The sequence below is a fragment of the Tenrec ecaudatus genome, chromosome 7 (genome assembly GCF_050624435.1).
Source record: "Tenrec ecaudatus isolate mTenEca1 chromosome 7, mTenEca1.hap1, whole genome shotgun sequence".
Classification (NCBI taxonomy): domain Eukaryota; kingdom Metazoa; phylum Chordata; class Mammalia; order Afrosoricida; family Tenrecidae; genus Tenrec; species Tenrec ecaudatus.
This window is the reverse complement of record NC_134536.1, coordinates 71920120-71936151: the sequence shown is the minus strand read 5'-3', so window position 1 is coordinate 71936151 and position 16032 is coordinate 71920120. Positions and strand designations below refer to the sequence as shown.

The 16032-nt window shown below is 39.9% G+C and overlaps 1 long non-coding RNA gene across 1 annotated transcript in view; it reads left to right on the top strand.

Annotated features, from left to right (window-relative positions):
- Nucleotides 1-16032, top strand: part of LOC142452802 (uncharacterized) — a 160002-nt gene that overhangs the window by 71506 nt on the left and 72464 nt on the right. Inside the window, exon 2 of the long non-coding RNA XR_012785345.1 lies at nt 12498-12637. This is a non-coding gene — a long non-coding RNA (uncharacterized LOC142452802). The remainder of the gene's footprint in view (nt 1-12497; nt 12638-16032) is intronic.

The window sequence follows — 16032 nt, the reverse complement described above, 5'->3', positions numbered from 1 at the left end:
TTTGTTTTTTGATGCTTGATACCTGATCCCTTCGACAGTTCATGGTCACACAGGTTGGTGTGCATGAAATAATATTTTTTGCATTTACTTAGTTCTGTCTTAGGTCTCAATATTTTCTTATTTTTTCCATAAAAAATTAAAAATCTTCCATTAGATTTGTTCTTATGAATGGAATGTTTTCAATGTTATTGTAAAAAGGTATTTTTCTAGCATTTTAATTTTCTTATAACTTGTTGTTAGTATACATGGTTCACTTGATTTTTATATATTAAGCCTATTAATTCTAATAGTTTACCTGGGAATATATTGAATTTTTACATAATCATGACATTTGTGAATATGGTTTTATTTATCTTTCTATCTTTTATTCCCTTTTATGTGCCCCTTTGAACATACCCAGCTCTAAAGCAATGATGAATATAAATGGTGATAGCTCTTATGTTTCATTGTGAGCATGTAGGCACTCTCCACTTCTATAACCAGATTTATGAGAGAAAAAATAATTATTTATCAGATTAGAATTTTAATACATTTTAGCATCTATAATAATTAAACATAATTTTATCTTTTTTCTTAATGTAGGAAATTAAATCGTATTTTCAATGTTTAACTAAACTTGCAGTCTATAATAAATCCAACTTGTTTGTGATAAGTACTTCTTTTTCTAAAATGGATTAGAATGAAAAATTTTGTTAATAAATTTTGCATTTGTATTTATGAGTGGTATAACTCTAGTTTGCCTTTTACAATGTTAGGTTTTGTCAGCAGTGTATAATTGGGTATTTTAAAAATCATTTATTTCTTTATTTTAATCATTTTACTAGGGGCTCATACACTCTTATCACAATCCATACATACATCAATTGTGTAAAGCACATCTGTACATTCATTGCCCTCATCATTCTCAAAACATTTGCTTTCCACTTAACCCCCTGGCATCAGATCCTCATTTCACTCCCTCCCTCGCCGCTCCCCCCTCCTTTATGACCCCTTGATAATTTATAAATTATTATTTTGTCATATCTTGCCCTGTCTGATGTCTCCCTTCACCCACTTTTCTTTTGCCTGTCCCCCAGGGAGGAAGTCACATGTAGATCCTTGTAATCGGTTCCCCGTTTCCAACCAACCCTTCCTCTACTCTCCCAGTATCGCCACTCACACCACTGGTACTGAAGGGATCATCCTCCCTGAATTCCCTGTGTTTCCAGTTCCTATCTGTACCAGTGTACATCCTCTGGTCTAGCCAGAATTGCAAGGTAGAACTGGGATCATGATAGTGGGGAGAGAGGAAGCACTCAGGAACTAGAGGAAAGTTATATTTTTCATTGGTGCTACATCAAACCCTAACTGGCTTGTCCTCTATCTGAGATCCTTCTGTAAGTTCTTTCCTCTATTTCCTTGGACTTTCCTCTTGTTCCACTATCATGCCAAGTCTTCATTTGAGTTTCAGTAATTCCACTTTGTTACATTACTCTTGATCACATGCTATCAGGTTTCCTACACCGTCCTCACCACCAATTTGGAACACTTGTTGTTCCCTTGCCCTTGGGTTTGTTAACACCACTTCCTTTCCCCCCACCTCCCCTTCTCCCATGTCCCCCAAGGATTGTTGGTCCCATTGTTTTTCCTCCAGATTGTTCATGCAGCCTACTTTATTTAGACAGACCTGCAGAGATAATAACATGCACAAAAACAAAACAGAGCAAAACCAAGCAACATTATACAACACAAACCAATGACAAAACACAAGAAAGAAAAGTTTGTAGTTAGTTTAAGGATTGTTTGTTGACCTTTAGGAGTGTTTTCCAGTACAGTCTGTTGGGGCACCATGCACTGGCCTCAAAGTCTGCTTTCAGCTCTCTCTGGGGATATTGCCACTCCATTCCCTTGCTGTTCTGTTGCACCCCCTTAGTGTTTTCCCTCGGTGTGGCGGGATCAGATCGGGTGCAAGTCCCACACTGTGCTTCCGGTATTGTCCCCTGTAGGGCTATGGGTCAGTGAGGGGCGTCATGTCTCATAATGGGGCCTGCCCTGTGGTCCTCTCTGTGGACTGGCTGCTCTAATTGGGAACATAATCCTCATAGCTTGGTGGGCCAGGGTGTGCTCCATTCTCTCCTCCTCCCCCTTCATCTGCTACTGTGTGCTCCAATCAGATATGTTCCTCTCCTGGAGTTGCATATTCCTTTGAAATAAATTATTCTGGGGGGAGGGGCAGGTGTCCACTTAGTAGTTTGGATTGGGGCCAGCCCCCCAGACTTCTCCACTGGTTCCCAACTCTACGCTGGCATGTTGCATTCACATCTTGGAGCACTGGGTTGAAGTCTGATCCCTCTTTCCCTGTGGAGATATAAACAATACCCTCCCCTTGGGTGGCTTAGTGTCCTGTGCCCCCAGTACCCATTTCTTTTTAATTTTTTTTTCATTTCCTCACCTCCTTTTTAGTTGTCTCCCATGTATATCCCTGAATTTTGTCTCACATATATTACCTGCTCCTCACCCCAGGAATGTTTGTGTGCAGTAGCTTTTCCCTATGCCCTTTTTGCATTTTTTTTTAAAAAGCTGACCTCAGCGGACTCATGTAGTACTTGTCCTTTTCTGCTTGGCTTACTTCGCTTAGCATGATTTCCTCCAGTTCTTCCCATGCAGCGATGTGCTTCATATGTTCATCACTGCCTTTTAGCGATGTGTAGTACTCCATTTTATATATATACCATAGCTTTTTAATCCACCATCAGTTGATGGAAATTTGGGTTGTTTCCAACTCTATGCAATTGTGAACTGTGCCGCAATGAACATTGGAGCACAGATGTCTGGCCTTGGTTTGTTTCTTGCCTCTTCTGGGTAAATGCCCAGTAGGAAGATTGCTGGTTTTTATGGTAATTTGATTGCCATCTGCTTTACATATCGCCAGATCAATTTCCATAGTGGCTGTACATACCTACAGGTCCACCAGCAGTGGATGAGAGTTCCTGTCTCCCCACAGCCCCTCCAACACTTGTTGCTTTCTGATTTTTTTTGAATTGGGCTCCATTTGAGGGTGTTAGGTGGTATCTCATTGTTGTTCTAATTTGCATTTCTCTTATGGCTAAAGATTGGGAACATTTTCCCATATGTTTGTTGGCCATTCAGATTTCTACCCCTGTGAAACTTCTGTTCAGGACCTTTGCCAATCTCCTCAGTGGGCAATTAAGTTTTTTTTCTTATTGAAACTAGCAGAGTATTGTAGATTTTGCTAATAAGGCCTTTGTCTGATGTGTCATTGCTAAAGATGTTTTCCCAGTCGGCGGACTCTCTTATTACTCTCTTGGTGAATTCTTTCGATGTACACAGGTGTTTTATCTTCAGTGTATCCCATTTGTCAATTTGTGCCTCTTCTGTGTTTGTGTCCTTCCACATTTCTGATAGCCTATGCATTCCCTGTGCCAAAGTTCTCAAGTTGGTCCCAATTCCCTCATTGATGGCCCTAATTGTTTGGGGTTTAACTTCAAGGTCTGTGATCCACCTTGAGTTTATTCTTGTGCAAGGAGTGAGATAAGGGTATTGCTTCATTTTTCTGCAGTTAAATATCCATTTTTTCTAGTACCACTTGCTAAAGAGGTCATCTGCTTCCCATTTGTTATTTTTGGGGCCCTTATCAAAGATCAGTTGTCTGTATACTGATGATCTTATTTCTGGGTTTTCAGTTCTTTTCCATTGTTCTGTGTATCTGTCATTGTACCAATACCATGCAGTTTTGACAACTGTGGCTGTATAGTGTGTGTTAAGGTGAGGTATTAGTTCTCTGCTAATTCTGGACTTCTTCCCTCTCCATATGAAGTTGGTAATCACTTTTTTCCATTTCTTTGAAGTAAGATCAGGGTAATTGTATCAGGATTGTATTAAACTTATATAATGCCTTTGGCAGAACTGACATATATTGAGACTATATTGAGTTTTCTAATCCACGAGTGTGGGGAGAGGTCAAATGCTTACAGACATCCTCCCCAGGGTAGTTAGTCACCAGACTACAGGGTAGGCCTCTAGGGCAGTTAGTCAACCAGACTATATGGCAGGCCTCACTCCCTGCTATTGGGTACAATAAACTATTCCTCCTTGAGGCTTGTGGCCAAGCATTCTCACCCTACCAATAATGATCTCTATCAACTGAGTCAGGGAACAGGCCAAACTGACTCTGTGACATCCAAAGTTAAGTTATACGCCCATCTTATCAAATGTATACCCCCAATTCCTCCTCTTACTGTTGCATGTATGTCCCTAGACCACCCCTTCTCATCACTGTATTACCTATAGTGACGTATGTCCTCACCTGTAATTAGTGGGCTTGCATGTCCCCAGAGAATATAAAAGGGGCCGGGGCTACCATTAATCTCTCTCTCTCTCTCCCTCCACATGGACCATCGAGTGGAGCTGAAGTGAGCATGCTACCATGAATCGTTGTCTGACTCCATTTACTTCAATACTTCATTTCTATCTCTCATGCTCTCTATAACTTTACTATGATCTTTACTTATTATCGCTGTACAATTGCGCCTACCAGACCCGTAATGATGTGTTAGGGACTGGCTTCCCCTGACACACGAGCATTGGATATTCTTCCATTTGTTGAGGTCGCTCTTGGTTTCTTGTAATAGTGTTCTGTAGTTTTCCCCATATAAACCTCTTGTTCTCTTAGTCAGGTATATCCCTAGATATTTCCATTTGTGGTTAGCTATTGTGAAGGTTACCGCCTTTTTGATCTCTTCTTCTGTGGTCTTATCCGACGTGTATAACAGTCCGATGGGTTTCTGTTTGTTAATCTTCTATCCTGCCACTGTGCCAAACTCCTCTATTGCTTCCACACTCCCCTTGTGCAACTTTTGGGATTTTCCTTATATAAAATCATATCATGTGCAAATAACGATAGTTTCACTTCTTCCTTCCCCAGATGAATACCTTTGATGTCTTCTCTTTGCCTATTCTGTTAGCTAAAACCTCCAGCACGATTTAAAAAAAGAGTGGGGACAAGGGGTCTGCTTGTCTGGTTCCCTTTTTCAGTGGGATTGTGTTAGTCTTTTCTTCATTGACTACAACGTTGGCTGTTGGTTTTTCATATATAGCTTGTATTGTCTTGATGAATTTTCCTTCCATTCCTATCTTCTCAAGTGTCTTAAACAGGAATTGGTTTTGGATGTTGTCGAATGCTTTTGCTGCATCTATTGATATTATCTTGTGGTTCTTATAGTTTTCCATGTCAATATGATGAATAATACTAATGGTCTTTCATATGTTGAACCATCCCTGAATCCCTGGTGTGAATCTCACTTGGTCATGGTGAATTATTTGTTTTATATAATTTTGTAGTCTGTTGACTAGTCTCTTATTAAGGATTTTTGCATTGATGTTCATTTAGGATTTTGGTCTGTATTTCTTGATTCTGTGTGATCCTTGCCAGGTTTGGGTATGAAGCTTCATAGTCGGAGTTCGGGAGTTTGCCGTCTTTTTCTATGTTCTGGAAGAGTTTGTGTGATTAGTGTTAGTTCTTTCCTAAATGCTGATAGAATTCTCCAGTGAAGCCATCTGGTCCTGGGGATTTTTTTGTTGGTAATCCTTTGATAACTTTGTCTATTTCTTCTATTGCTATGGGTCTGTTGAGATTCTTTACGTTGATTGAGGATAGTCTAGGGAGGGATTGTTTTTCCAAGAAGTTGTCCATGTCTTTGAAATTTTTGAATTCATTGGAGTACAATCCTTGGTAGTACTTTGTAAGTATCCTTTTGATTTCATTAGGGTCTGTTGTAATGACCCCTCTTTCAACCCTTATTCTTGCTATTGAAATTTGTTCCCTCCTTTCTTTGGTTAGGGTTGCCAGTGGTCTGTCGTTTCTGTTTATCCTTTTAAAGAACCAACTTTTAGCAGCATTATTTTCTCCCATAGTTTTCTTATAGTCCCTCTCCTGAATCTCAGCCATGATTTTTATAATTTCTTTTCTTTTTTCTATTAGTAGGATTCTCCTGCTGACTCTGCTCTAGTTGATGTAAATTTTGTGCCAGCATATGAATCATTAGTCTCTCTTCCTTTCTCAGGTGTGCATGTTTTTATTGCTATGAAACTTCTTCTGATAACTGCCTTTGATGTCTCCCATAGTTTTGGTACTCATGTGCTCATTCTCAATTGTTTCTAGAAATTTCCTAATTTCATCTCTGATCTGTGCCAGTACACACTCCTTTTGAAGTAGAGAGTTTTATTCATCCTCCAATTATTTGCTCTTGTTTTCTTTGTCTTCCTTTTGTTGATTTCCAGCCTGATGGCACAGTGGTCAGAGAGAGAGATCTGTAGGATATCAATGTGTTTAAGTTTGTGTAGATTCACCTTATGCCCCAGCATGTGGTGTATCATTGAATATGTGAAATGTGAGCTTGAGAAGAATGTGATTTTTTTTTAATTTGGAAAAGTTCTGTAAATATCTATCAGGTAAATTGTGTAATTATAGTGTCTAGATTTCTGGCCTCCTTGTTGAGTTTCTTTTCCTGTGATTGATCTTTCTCAGAGAACGGTGTATTGAAGTCACACAGTATAATTGTTGAGTCTGTGATTTCTTCTTTCATCTTTTGGAGTGTTTGGATGATATATTCAGCAGGTCTCTCATTTGGGGAATATATGTTTACAATGCTTAGTGGTTCTTTTTCTTCCCTTCCTTTGAGCATTATCTCTTTTTATTGTTTGTACTTTGAGGTAAATTTTATCCGAGATTAGGATTGCAACCACTGCTTTTTAAATTTTTTGGGGGGGCCTGGTATGCCTTTCTCCGGCCTTTGATTCTCAGCCTATTTTTGTCTGTAGCCTTGAGATGTGTCTCCTGTAGGCAGCAGAATGATGGGTTGTGTTTTCTAAGCCAGTCTGCTAGTCTCAGTCTTTTAATGCCCGAGTTCAGGCCATTGGTATTCAGGGTTATTATCTCCATCTGCCGATTCCGTGATGTCATCTTATACCTTTTGTGTTGGATGTTTTTCTACTTTCCTTTCTCATTAGTGTGTTGTGCATGTGTGTATGTATCATTCTTGACTTCGTTCCATCCTTAAGTCAGTACTATCTTGGGGTTTGAGGTTGTTCTATGTGGCAGTCTCTTATTTATGCTTGGTGAGTGTTGTTCTTCTGCCCATATTAGGTTGACAAGGATCTTTTGTAGGGCTGGGTTTCTTCTAACCTATTCTTTGAGTTTTTCCTTGTCTGGAAAGACTCTTACTTCTCCATCCATCTTGATTGATAATTTAGCTGGGTAAAGTATCCTTTGGTTTGCATTGTTTTCCTTCAATTTTTGGAATATGTTACTCCACACTCTACTCTTCTTCATAGTTTCTGCTGTTAGATCTGAGCATACTCTTATTTGGGAACCTTTATATGTGATTGCTTGTTTTTCCCTAGCTGCTCTCATGATTTTCTCCTTTTCCTCAAAGTTGGATAGTTTAATTATTATGTGCCTTGATGATTTCTTCTTGAGATTCAATCTAGCTGGTGTTCCTTCAGCCTCCTGAATGTTTGCCTGGTTTTCATTCATTAAGCTGGGGAAGTTTGGCTCCAATAATTCTCTCACTATTATTGCAGATGTCTTCTTTGTTGTGTCTTCTTCCAGTAAGCCAATAATTCTAATGCTGTTCTACTTCATAATATCAGATATAGCTCTTAGGTTTCCTTCAGCTTCTCTGATGATCTTATTAGATTTTTGTTCATGCTTGTTAAGGTCTGCTTGACTATTCCCCAAGTCACTGATGCAATTTTCTGCTTCCTCCAGTCAATTCTCTAGGTCCGTGGGTTTGCTACTGGTTTTTGTTATCTCCTCCCTAAGCTCCTGTATTTCCCTTTGGTGTATGGCTTTAATCTCATCTATCATTTCATCCTTTTTCTGTATTTTCCCCTTATATTCTGTATGACTCTAAGCAGCATTCTGAAAATTTATTTCTGTGGCAGCTCAATGTCTGCTTCTTCTTTGCATGTCGTTATGTTTTGGACAACTTCTCCCATTGCCATTTGTTTCTTCTGTTTATTCATTGAGGTCATTGGGACTGGTGGCTGTTTGCATTGTGTTGTTTTAGAGGAACTAGGAGCCATTTTCCAGGGAGTCGAAGAGCACTGGCATTCTCAGGGAGACTTGTAGGAATGTTTCTTTGAGCTGTCTACAGCTAATTTCACTATGGAATTAACCTACCACCGTATCTTCCTGTGGCTTCCCTCTCAGGGGAGTGCCCCAGAAGGCTGGTGGGTTGCCTGCATTAGTGTTGTGAAGATTGATCAGAGGTTCCTGCAATTGCTTGGAATGTTGGCGAGTGTTGGCTGAGCTGGCTTAGGCCCCCTGGCATACTGGAAATAATTCCCCAGTAAGACGTTTGGCAGAGTATCTCCTGGTAGAGTTCGACAGGGCTTTTTCCAGTCTCAGGCTAGCTACACAGTGTGGAGGTCAACTAGCTGGGTGTGGTGCAGGCGTAAATGCCCTAGGCTAAGGGGAGTAGTCTGGAGGTCAGCAGTGGAGTGTGAGAGAACAGGAAAGAAACAAAGAGAAGAAAAAGGAAAAAAAATTAAAAAGTAACCCTGCTATGACTGTGCTGGGATATAGAGAAGAGAGGGGGAAAAAAGCAACAATGTAGCCGAGTCCCAATCCCTGACCGTGGAGCTGCAAGGGTCCAGTCCCTGCCCCAAGGAAGGCAGCAACAAACTGTTGCCGTGTTGATACCAAGCCCCACTATAGGCTCCATATGGTTCCAGCTCCGGCAGAGACAGTGGCGGGGACAAGGTCAAGCCCCAACCAGCCTCCACTGAAGTAAGCTAAAAGGGACCAGACCTCAAAAACTTGTGAGTCTGTGCCTACATATCTTTATAATGCTCCTCCTGCATTCCCGCAACAGTGAATTTCCCTCTAAGCAACTCACCTGGGCTGAATTCTGAGGGGTCCCTGTGGTTGTATCACTCTGCGCCATCTTCCCAGAAGCTCCCCCGACCTTATACTTTGGTTGTGAAATGAGCGACTGACATCATGCAATTATGAGCTTCAGCCAGGCTGGAAACAGTTGATGTCCAAGTGAAGATTCTGAGCTGCATGTGGATGAAGACACAGTTGTATTCCTTGGCTGTCGGGTTATACTAGAGTCTAGAATCACACAGCCAAGATTGAGTTCCAAACAGCCTGGCCGGGTATTGTTTTTATAGTCCAGCAAATTAATTTTATCCTTGAATTATTCAGGTTTTTAAACATATAATTTAACTACTAATATTTTTACATACAAGAAGTAAAGAAAATGAAAGTGGAATCAATTCCTTTGAATTATTACTTCAAACCGATTCCTTTGAATTCCTGTGGAAAGGAATATCCAACATACCATGAACTGCCAGACGAATAAGCAAATCTGTCTTGCAGGTAATACCCGAATGTTAGATTTCATCTCACTTACCTTCGCATGCTGTCAAGAGGAACCGATCCTTGGAGAAGAATACCTTGCTTAGTCAAGTAGGGGTGTGGTGAAGTGGAATTTCTTAATATGGCTCTTTCACCCAGGCCTTTGTAACTCTCACTGAATGGCTGGATGGGGCTGTGCAAATAGATTGTGTGGAACACTAATAGAGGGAATGGGTGTTTAAGGGATTCATCTCAGAGATTGAGACTCCAATGACCATCAGGAACAAAGAGCCACAAGCTATATGCAAGATCCCTGTCTGAAGTGTGGCAAAGGCCGCAGAGGTTACAGCACTGACATCATGAGATGGAGAAGAGAGCCCAAATGGAGAGCTTCCAGGCCCACAGAACAAGGCGCAGGCCAAGGGACTACATTTCTTAGAGGCTGAGAACCAGAAGGAGCCATGCATAAAGAGAAGAAGCTTGTAGACAAAAGAATAGCATTCTTACCATTTTGTAACCTGCTAAATTCACTAGTAACCTCCCATATTTGTGTTATCTGTGAGTTCCGTATGGCCATTGCAATGGCTTATTGAAGTCAACAGAGAAGTGGAATCCCCTTAGAGGGATGGCTTGTGTTAGAGTAGTGTAAAGAAGAATGGAGGGTAGAGGCACATCTGACTTGTGCTTTAGGGCAATCCACTAAGGAATTGTGTGCTGGTGTTGGATTCTCTTCCTCCTTTGCATAGCTGTAGGATGTCAGAGATTGAATCCACTTAATTTCTTCAAGGGGATTATTTAAAAAGAGGAAGACCTTCAATGAGATACATTGATACATGGTTGCAACATTGGGCTCAAAGATAACAAAGATTCTGAAGATGGCTCTAGACCAGTTTTTCATAAGTCAGAACTGCTTGGGTAGCTCATAACAACAACAACTAAATTTTATTTTACACCTACTCTGTCATTTGGTTTGCTTGTTCTTATTATTTTAATCTCTTTTCCATAAAAATTCCACCTTGATCCTTGATATTTCTGAGAACTGCAGTATTTTAAGTTCTAGATTGGATGAATCTAAAATCTGAATCGCATATACAACTATATGTAGGAGCTCTCCTCTCCTGTTCTTTGTTTTCTCTTTTGCTCCTAGTAATTTATTATCTTATTGGTTTTATGTATGAAAAATTATAAAGGTTTGAGTAATATTATCTTCCTTAAAATAGGATACAATTTGTTCTTAATCTAATAAGTGAGCAAGGTATTTTCAAATAGATTTGTTTCTATCTCTGCTTTGCAGAGGATTCTGGTAGATCACCCTCCTTAATTGAGCCTATCATATTTGTTGGTTCTTCTTCCTTGTCAGATTCTAAAAAAAAGCTTTGCTTTGCTCTTCAGTTACTATGTACCTAGCTTTTAAGTTTCTCAATTTGCACAGTTCAAGATTGGACACATATCTTGAAGGGAGAGTAGTGTGGCATGTTGAGATAATTTCTTTGACTATCTCCTTTATCCAGGTTAATGTCCCTTAAAATCTTGGTCAGGGCTGAGCTTAAAAGTGTTTCTCCAGTTCCTTGAGACCACTGAAAACATTAATAACTTGTTGATTTTCATGTTTTACTGACCACTTCTCATACTCTTGCCCAAAAGACACAATAATTTGGCAAATGCTCAAAGGTAAAAATAAATTATGATGCCAGGTTCATTCTAAAAATATTTCTTCTCTTTGTGATTATACAAAGGGACTTCAAAACACTTATGAGAAAATTTCATATTATTTTAATTCCATTTCCATGAATATTTTGAACCTCCCTTATATTAATTCCCAAGGACTGCCTAACAGAATATAATATGAATGACTTTAGAGAATACAAGTCTATTGTCTCACATTTCTGGATGCTAGAATTATGCAGTAATAATTTCTTTTAGAATAATTAATCCAAGACTAGTCCCAAGGAGGTAGAAACTAAAGTTATCCAGCTCTATCAAGAGGTAATACCACTCCCATTTCTCCACTTCTCCCCTCACATCCCTGTGGTCTGAAATTCACCGTGATGTCTTCTAGAATACATGACACTGTAAGGAAATGGCTCACTTGGTTGTGTGTGCTGTTAATTATCAAATATGAAATTCAAGTATACATCTGGAGAATTCTCTTCATCCACAAGGCTGCAGAAGCTGGTGAGACCAAGTCGGGTGATAGACTCCAACTTAAGTCCCAAGAGTCCAAGGTCAGGCAAAGGCAAACCAAGTTCAGGGTTCAGAGCCAGAGACCTAAGACATCTGAAAGTCAAAGGAGGACTTCCTGCTTCTGCCAACACCCAGTCAAACACCTAGACTTCACCAAAAGGGCCAACTTTGATGGAAGTGGGATTTTTGTCTCCCAGTCGATACTCCCAAGGGAAACTAAGGTTGATGACTCAAGTCACAACCTCTAGCAAAGTAGAAACTAAAGATACATCCCACCTTATTCTTGTACAGATTACTCCTTCAAAAATGGGATTATAACTACAGGTATGGAGGCTAGCATTTATAATACAACACAAAGGATTTATGGCACAAAGATTGCAACTAGAAGGGCCATCATAAATAATTGACTACAATTGAAAATCCCCCCAAAAGATATCAAATATGTTACCTCTCTCGGAGAATTTGAAGGAAAATCTGATTCATGCCTCTCTCTAGTTTGTGGGCGCTCCAGGCATTCTTTGTTTGCAGCTGCAGTATCACGGTCTCTGTGACTTCTCCTTTTATACACCGAGTCAGTCATATAGACCCCCCTCCCCACAGAGATGATCGTGTTTACCTGGCTGATAACATCTGTTAAAAAAGTGGTTTCCAAGCCAGATCACATTCTCTGATGCCAGTGTTTAGAATTCAGCATATCTCTTTGGAGAATTCAATTGGAATAAAGATTTGGTCCCATAAGACCTGGTTACTTTGAAGTTGTCCAATAATTGCAAAATGATTTTTTTACATTTCTGGGGGTGTTTTTGTAGTTGTTTTTGGCATGAGTTTTGATCTGCTAGCAGCCCTGGTGCAGTGGTTCACATGTTGAACTGCTAACCATGAAGTCTACTAACCAGCTGCTAACCAGCTGGTCCATGTCAAAAAGCTGAGAGTTTTTTTCTCTGTACAGATTTACACAGCCTTGGGATCTCTGGAGAGAAGCTCTGTTCCATCCAACAGGTCAGCATGGGCTGGATGGCAACAAAGAAAGAAAGACAATTGATGACAATTGGTTTGCAGTAGCTCCTTTGCCACAGCTTAAAACAACAGGTATAACATCTTTGTCTTCTAAAGTATGATCTAGTGAAAAATGATTATTCATCTGATACTTAAAAAACATCTTAGTTAAATCTTAAGCCAGAAAAAGGGCTTTAACAGACTATTAAATATCTCAGAAGGTCATAATTTACAATATGAGGGACTTGAGGATTACTAGAATTAACCCAAGACTAGAATTTTAGACTACTGTAAAATATAAATATAGGTTAAAGGAAACATAGTGGATTGTTAATGATTCAATAGAACCTACCATATATATATATATATATATTTACCATAACTCTTTTCCTTCACAAATATATTCATTTTTTCTACAATGTAGTGGATAAGACCTGCCACTTATGACCCCATGATCTTATTTTACTCAATTTCAATGAGAAAGATAACATTTTTCATAGCAAGCTCTCAGGGGGATGTTTTCTTAAATTTCAGCAAGAAAGTTCCTCTTGAGGAGTAACCTGACACAAACAATGGTGACAGGCTTTTCAGACCCTGGAGGGAAATAAAAAAGAAAGTCATGACTTTAAAGGGTCACTATGTAACTTTGAAAATAAACTTGGGCAGAGCCAGCTATTACAATTTCTATGCAGTGGAAAACAGGATAACATTAATAGATGACAAGCATAAGTCTTCACACTGCTACAGGTCCCCTTGTGGCTGTCTGTATTATAGGATTTGAGACTAAGGAAAGCTATGTATTCCTAGGAGACAAATGCCAACTACCATATCTAATAATGAGAATTATGTCTCTATGTTGCTATTGGGGTTTTTTTTTAGTAACTTCAAAACCACTTTTTAGTTATAGCCAGATTCAGTGATATTGCAATGACACAGAAAATAAATATGTGGTTATTACTATCTAACAAGCAAGCAAATTCAGCGAATGTCTTCAGTCTCTGGGCACTGAATGTCTTAAAGGAAGGAGCGCTCACAGAGACTGGAGAAGTCAAGTTGGGAAGTTATAACTTAACGGAAAATAGAGCTTAATTTCTAACAGTATCGGTTGAGACCTGTTTCTAAAGGATCAATTGAATGCTTATTATGTATCAGATATTATACTGAACACTGGAAAAATCTCACTGACTGCCATTGAGTCAATGCTGATGCAAAGCAACCCCTATGCATCAGGATAGAAACCAGGACTGAAACTGGTTATGGGAATAGAAACCCAGTCTTTCTCTCCAGGAGCCGCTGGTGGTTTTGAACTGCCAATCATGAGGATCGCAGCCCAATACATAACCACTATGCCACCAGGGCTCCCTTAGATACTGAATGGAGATGAAAAATATGGATTTCTGAACCTCAGCACGACTGACATATTGAGGCTGATATTTCTTTCTAGTGTTGGCTTTTTTTTTATTTAGGATATTTAGAAGAATCATGGACCTTTATCCCCTAGAGATGCGTGTAGCACCCCTGCTTGTTGCAACAATGACAAGTCTCTCCCTATCTTCCTTGATGGACCCAATCAATTCCAATTGAAAGTGACTCAAAACTAACTTAAATAACAAAATGTATGGTGAATGAAGTATGCAAATATGCAGTGGGAGTACAGAAGAGGGCCATGAAGAATAGGTCTGAACTAGGGGGCAACCTGCTACCCAAACTTACTGCCAACAAGTTCACGCTGACTCATAGTGACCCTATAGGACAGGATAAAACTGCTCCTGTGGATTTGAGTCTGTATCCCCAGGAGTAGAACGCCAAGTCTTTCACTCGTGGAGTAGCTGGTAGTTTTGGACTGCTTACCTTGCAGCGAGAAGCCCGACAAGTAGCCACTACACCACCAGGGTTCTTGAACAGGACACAGAGAGGGTTCCTGAAGAGAAGTCTAAGTAGATTTTGAAGTGTAAATGGGATTTATTTCCAAATGAGTGTCAGTTTGGGTAGCAAGAAGTAGCGTGGCATCTGATATTGGATGCCCGGAGGTCACACTCTGACTTCGTCATTACAATGTGTGTAAATCTGGACAAGTTACTCCTCCCTCCCTGCCCCTCCCCTGCCCCTAGTGCCCTCAAAGAAAAGTAAATCTCTCTTTCAAAAATTGTTGTGCAAATTGAATTAGAAACCACATATCAAGCTAAGCTCAATGTTTTGCATATGAAAGTAAGCAAAAAAAAATCCTGCTATTAGGGTTTTATTTGATACATGGTTGGGTTTAAACATGTCTTTATGATTGACAGAGGAATGCAGAGAAGTTTCCTTAGTAACTCCCTTGCTACAGTTTTATTAGAGTTACTTCAAAGGTCAAATCCAAACAGTGGCTTCTGAGGGGATATGCTTGGCCAGCGAAATTTAAGACAGCTCAGAAGATCACGGCGACTGTTTCTTAGGATTCCAAAGGAACAACCTTGGTAGATAGTCCCAAAGGATACAGGGCAATCACTAGGGCTTATTATGAAAAAACTTTGAGAGAATTGGAAAGAGCATTGGTGAGAACAAGGTAGGAGAGCTGTCCTCGGGAGATTTTGTGTTTCTTTCTATCACAACCATGTACTTGCTCATCCTTTGAGAGTCGTTAAGAGCTGTCCTGTGACAGCTTACAACCACAATCTTGCCCTTTCAGAAATCTTTGTGTTTTTTTGTCCCCCAAATTCAAAGAATACTTAAAAGGAACATGACTTGAATCCCCCAAGGGTGTCCAGACTGTTGTTTGGATGTAACTGAAGAGCACAGAATCGTTCAAAGAAGGGGTAGCAAAATAGAAACCCTGCCCTTCAGAAGTGTGTGGATTGAGGTGGAGCACATATCGAGATAAAATGTCCTCACATTTGGATATTATTGTTAAATAAAAATTTGTACAATTTTACAGCAATGCTTTTTTTACGTAACCTCATAAAACCTTCACTCACTACACACTGGACACCACTTCTTATTCCTGATGTTGTTTATGTTAGTTACCTTAGGAAAATCCCTCCGTCGGCTTATTTTAAAAACAATACTATCTGTTGTGTCACGTCACAATGAGTCTGTAGCTATCACGCAGCGACGTTCAAAGTTGACACAGTGTGATTTAGAGGTGTGCTTAGCGGCGTTCTCAATTTTCATTTGCATAATTTACTAGCAGGAGAGCCAGTTGTGAAGGAGCGTTTGCCACAAATTTCACTTAATCCTGGTTGCTGGGTAAAATCCAGTGAGAGTCACCGGGGGGGAGGCTTCCTGTGTCAATTAAAGAGACCTGTCATGCTCCTAACAGAGAGGAAGCCTTTTGTTGGTTTTATTTATTTATTTATTTAAGCTCATTTTATTGGGGGTTCTTACAGCTCCTATAGCAATACACACTTCAGTTATATTAAGTGTGTGTGTATACAGGTGCCATCATTATTTTCCAGCTGCTTGCTTTCTGTTGAGTCCTTTGTATCAGCTCCTCCTTCCCCACCCCCACC